Below are 5368 nucleotides of genomic sequence, written 5' to 3' on the forward strand. Positions count from 1 at the left end.
GAAAGAGTTAACAGTGTGCAAGGTGCTAAAGCAATGTGGCCCTTGCACAGTATGGAGCTTAAAGACCTCACTCCATGCTGACGCCAGGTCAGCTAGGTGTTTGGGGGAGTGTGCAGAGTAGTTCAGAGGGTTGATGACCTTGGGTGGAGGCACAGAGCTGTTTCTGGATTCTGGATTCTGGATTCCAAGAAAATACCACCTCGCTTGCGCGGGATCGGGTTTTGTGGGAGGGGAAGAATGTCTGTTAGAAAATGAAAAGATAGTAGTGTATAAAAGAGGGCTATTGCCACCGGGCGAATTGCGAGCGATTAGGGGCTAGTTTGTTGTCGTGGCTTTAGGAGAACTGGGCTAGGAACTTGGACGGTGGCGCCAATGCCGGGAGGAAGAGCATATTATATCACCAACGAAAGTTTGGAAAATGGTAGGAGACGTAGTAGGAGAGAAAGGGGGAAAAACGGAAAAATCTTTAGTGGGAGGTAAACTGAAATGAGAAGATGTAGTATAAGAGAAAGTGAGAAAGGAAGCGAATTTTAGTCGAAGAAAAAGGAAGTGTATATGTTTGTGCGTGGGATGCGGCTATGTTCGTGAGAGGTGTATGTGTGTAATTTACGGTTAGTGAGTAGATTTCACTTCCCGCGTGTAGAGGGCGTTCCTGATTAGCCCCAGGTAAGGCATGAGAATTCCTGTTTTACCCCAGGTCGGGTTTGAGTAGCGATATTATTATTATTATTATCATTATTATTACCATTACTATTATTATTATTACATTATTGCGGTTATCACCAGTCAAGCTGGTGAAGGGGTGTGTTACTTGTTGGTGCGGTTATACACGTTTTATCGTGTACACCGCACGTGGGACGGGCGCAGCTGACAGATAGTCTGTACGGTGTGGTCTAGGTGTAATATGTTGTATCAGATGTTTGTGTTTGGCGTGCAGTTTTTCTAGGTGTCTTGAGTGAAGTTTGTGTTTGTGTCGGTTGAGTGGACGGATGTTGGAAATTTGGTGTAGAGACTCAGTGGTTCTGAAGTCGCTCCATCGCGAGCCCGTGATGAACTGGACAGCGGCATTCTGAACCTTCTGATGCTCGTAGTTATTGGTGGCACATGTCAGCTGGCTTAGTCCCGGGGACTGGCACAGAATCGGTCTGACGAGGGCTAGGTACAATCGACGTTTGGTTCTCAGTGTTGCAGTTTTGAAACGTCTGAGCTTACCCAGCACAGCCCTAGCCTTCGCTCCCTGCTTGCGGAAGTGTGGGGTCCAGGTAAGGCCATTATCAAGTGTGCTACCCAGCACACGGGTATGGTCCTTCGCTGGGATGTTTGTGTTGTTTATTTTAAGAGGAGTGTTTGTGATTGTTCTGTTGGTTCGTTTGCAGCGGAAGTGTACAGCATTGCATTTCGACGCGTTGGTCTTAATGCGCCACTGTTGCTCCCACGCGTGTGCCCCGTCTAGGATGTTTTGCATTACGTGTAACGCTCCCTGCAGCGTTTTGTGTCTGCTTATGTGGTTAGTGTCGTCCGCATACGAAAGAGTTAGAGCCTGGTTGCGAGGATAAGCCGGCTCTGGCAGGTCATTCGTATATAGATTGTACAGAGTGGGGGCAAGGACTGACCCTTGCGGCACTCCAGCCTTCGGCACAAAAGGTTGGGACAGACAGCCCCGCCACTTTATTCTAATTGACCTGTCGTCCAGGTAGTTGCAGAGCAACCTTGTGAACGGCAGGGCAAAGTCGAAGTTGTGGTACAATTTGTACTTAAGGCCTTCGTGCCATACAGTATCGAATGCCTTCTCCACATCCTTACAAACCAAAATGGCCTTACCAGGGCGACCGTCTGGCGGTCTTTGAACCCATTGAGTGATTATGGATATTACGTCTTCTGCACCGCGCCCCGGCCGAAAACCAAACTGGCAGTCCCTCAGCACATTCTCCGTCTCTAGGTACACGGTCAGGCGGCGGCTTAAGACGTGCTCGAACACCTTTCCAAAGTACTCCAGAAGGGAGATGGGCCGATATGAAAGGGGGGCGGAGGCGGGTTTCTGGGGTTTAGGAATGAGGATGGTATGGGAGGCCTTGAATAGTTGTGGGAAGTACCCAGAGGCTAGTGAGCTGTTATATAGTGTCGTCATGTGTGAGATTATGTTGTCTGGCATACGTTTGAGTATGTGTGCATCGATGCCTGAAGGGCCAGGGGATTTTAGTTTTAATGCCGAGATAACCCCCTTTACCTCCTCCAAAACGATGGGGCAGATAAGGGGATCATCCTCATCTAACTGAGAGAGATCAACAGTCTCGTCGGGAATGAGGTCACTACAGCTGTTCATGAAGGAGTTAACACTGTGCAAGGTGCTAAAGCAATGTGGTCCTTGCACAGGATGGGGCTTAAAGACCTCACTCCATGCTGACGCCAGAAGGTCAGCTTGGTGTTGGGGGGAGTGTGCAGAGTGGTTAAGATGGTTGATGACCTTGGGTGGAGGCACAGAGCACTCCTCCAGCTCACGTTTGAGGGACCTCCAGAACTTGGAAGGGTCCTTCTCACAGGCGCCGGAGAGCGAGGCCATCAGTTGCTCCTCCTCTCGATGTGAATCGATGTAGAGGGACTTCCTCAGGCTACTCTGTAGCCAGTGCATGTCTCTTAGGATGGCTACACGAGCCTCTAGGGGTGCTTGTAATAGATCTGTAGATCTGTTCTGTAGTGCGATGCGTAGTCTGTTAGTGCGCATAGAAGCGGTGAACGTGGCAATCTTTCGGTGCTTTGTTCTAGGAATGTGCTTTTTTACAGCGTTTTTTACAAACTTTGTAAGTGAGCGCCATTCCTGCTCTATCGCCGCTTGTGGAGTGTTGTCCATATTTGTGTTGGTGTATGTCGTGAGAGTGTTTTTGAAGCCTTCCCAGTCGGCCTGACTGTAACGTAACCGAGGCTCACTGGGGATAAGGATGGGTGAGGTGGAGATGCGAAGGATTAAGGGTATGTGGTCTGAGAGGGTGGGGGCACCGGGTGAGATAGTGGAGTTGAGGAAGAAAGCTCGGCTGTTGGAGAACACCAGGTCGGGCTTACCCTGCAATCCATGACCTATGAATGTGGGAAAGTCCGGACCTAGGAACTTCAGCCGGTGAAGTATAGTAAGAGAGTGTAGTTGCCGACTCACTGAGCTGCTGTCGTGCGTTCCAGGGCTCCAAGCAGCATGACTGCAGTTGAAATCGCCAATGAAGAAGGTTGGGATTTTGTATGACATCACCTTGGCAATGTCAACAAAGGGGAGGAAGGGACAGAGGAGGGTACAGAGGAGGATGGGACCGCGAGTGGTGCTTAACTTGATCGCGAACATCTGCTCATAATGAAATTGATCAAGTATAGTTGCCTGGAGGGACTTCCTGGCCAAAATACAGACGCCCGAGTGCAAAGCAAGACCCCGACTCCAAGTGTTGAAGCCTTGAATCTTGGGAAGAGAGTCGGGGGCTGGATCACCCATCGAAGTCAAACAAATGACATCAGGACCGTGTCTGGCAATCTCTAGCAAGGTGTTGGTCCTTTGTGGGGCCCAGTGACGGACGTTCTGGTAGAACACACGTAAATCCAATCTATCCATAGGAATAGTTGTCTTTTAGTGAGTCCTACTAGCTGGAGGGAGATTTTAAGAGGAAGCTTAGTTAGCCTTAGGGGCTTGGAGGGTAAGCACTTCGCTGTCGGAGGAGGAGGAGGAGGAGGATGCACTATCACTAGACTGGACAGTGTCTTGAATAGTGCTGGTGAAGGGGATTATGTCCCGCAGCGTCTCTTTTGTGAGTTTCGTCAGGTTCAACTTAGGCCTCCCAGTCGAGCTGGCTCGTGGTATGGCCACACGGCGCGGGAGCCCGGAGGAGGATTTGTTTGCCCCTGACGAGGAGGAGCAGGGGCTTAGGATTGGGGAGCGTGAGCGGTTGCTACGTTGGTAGGATTCATGTCTGGATGCCCTGGACTTGGGGCGTGATAGCCTGGGGTTAGGTTTAGGTTCTTGCGCAGCCTTCTTGGGGCAGGTGGAGGTGGAGGAGGAGGAGGAGGAGGAGGAGGAATCAGAGGGAGGGGGTGTGGAAACAGAGGGAGCGGTGGTGGGAGGGGTAGGGGCTGGGTGAGGATAGGATGGGTTGTTGGGACCAAAGGGAATAGCCTCTAGGACGTGAGTTGGAATGGGGAAGGCAGGTAAGCCCAGGTGAGTGAGTGCTGTGGACAGCACTTCCTGTACCTGCTCCTTGCTCTTGGACATGAGCATTGCCGAATAGACAATACTCAGAGCAAGTACTTGAGCGTCCCTCGCCTGGTTGCACCTTTCGTCTCCAGACGGACACTGGAGATTACCAGCTGCCTCCCTTTCCAGGGTGCTGCCGATAATTGATGCAACCATGTTAGGGACTTCGGTACTGGTGGAGGGCCTGCTCGCATCCTGGCGAGAACGCTTGGACTTCGTCCTCTGCGTCCGCTGCTCCTTGGGGGCGCAAGAAGGCTCCTGGTCAGGGGCGGCAGCAGGGGAGCTAGCCCTCCTCTTTACACCTGGGTGGGTTCTGGGTTTGGGGGTGGGGGGTTGAGGGATTTTGCCTTGGGATGGGGAGGAGGGGGAGGGGGTGGAGGAGGAGGGGGAGGAGGAGGAGGAGGAGGAGGAGGTGGAGGAGGAGGAGGAGGAGGAGGAGGAGGGGGTTTTGGTTTTAGGACGAGGATTAGAGGGTTGCGCAGGTTGGGGGCGGGTGTTGGGAGCTGACCTAGCCACCGGTTGAGCAGGCTGCGCTGTGTCAGCCGCCTTTCTCCTTTCCGGGCAGGAATTGGAGATGGCGCTGTGGGTTCCCCCACATAGGAGACACCTGAGTCTCGCTGCCTCGCATTCTCTATACCGATGTCCGTCGGTAGCACACTTGGAGCACCTAGTCAGATTGGGTTGAGGACAGGATCGGGATTCATGTTGCAGGGAGTAACATATCAGGCATTGCCTGACTTGCAAGTTTTTAAACTCTCTAATAGACGATGGGGGCAGATATAAGAAACTAATCTTGAGTCCTACCCTGAGAATCTTCTCAAGGTCGGACCTAGATTTAAGGGAAATCCTGACGAAATCAGTGCCCGGAGGCCGGAAGACATCGACAAAGTCAACATCCGAGTTCCTCTCCCTTAGGTCACACAGAATGGCTTCCTTATCCCCGAGCTTGCCAAGGACCATCCTACCCACGTACATGGACGCTCTGACATGAGCGTAGGTGGGTGTGACCCTACGGGGAGAGAAACCCAGCTTCTCCAGCCTGATCACAGTCCTCTTCTCGAAGCAGGCATCGAGACTATCCTGATCCATCAAGTGGAACAGGACATTTGCCCCTTCCGTCTGGGCAAAGCGCACAGGAGCACT

This window comes from Oratosquilla oratoria, chromosome 33 (genome assembly GCF_046742065.1).
Source record: "Oratosquilla oratoria isolate Oo_2021 chromosome 33, ASM4674206v1, whole genome shotgun sequence".
Lineage (NCBI taxonomy): Eukaryota > Metazoa > Arthropoda > Malacostraca > Stomatopoda > Squillidae > Oratosquilla > Oratosquilla oratoria.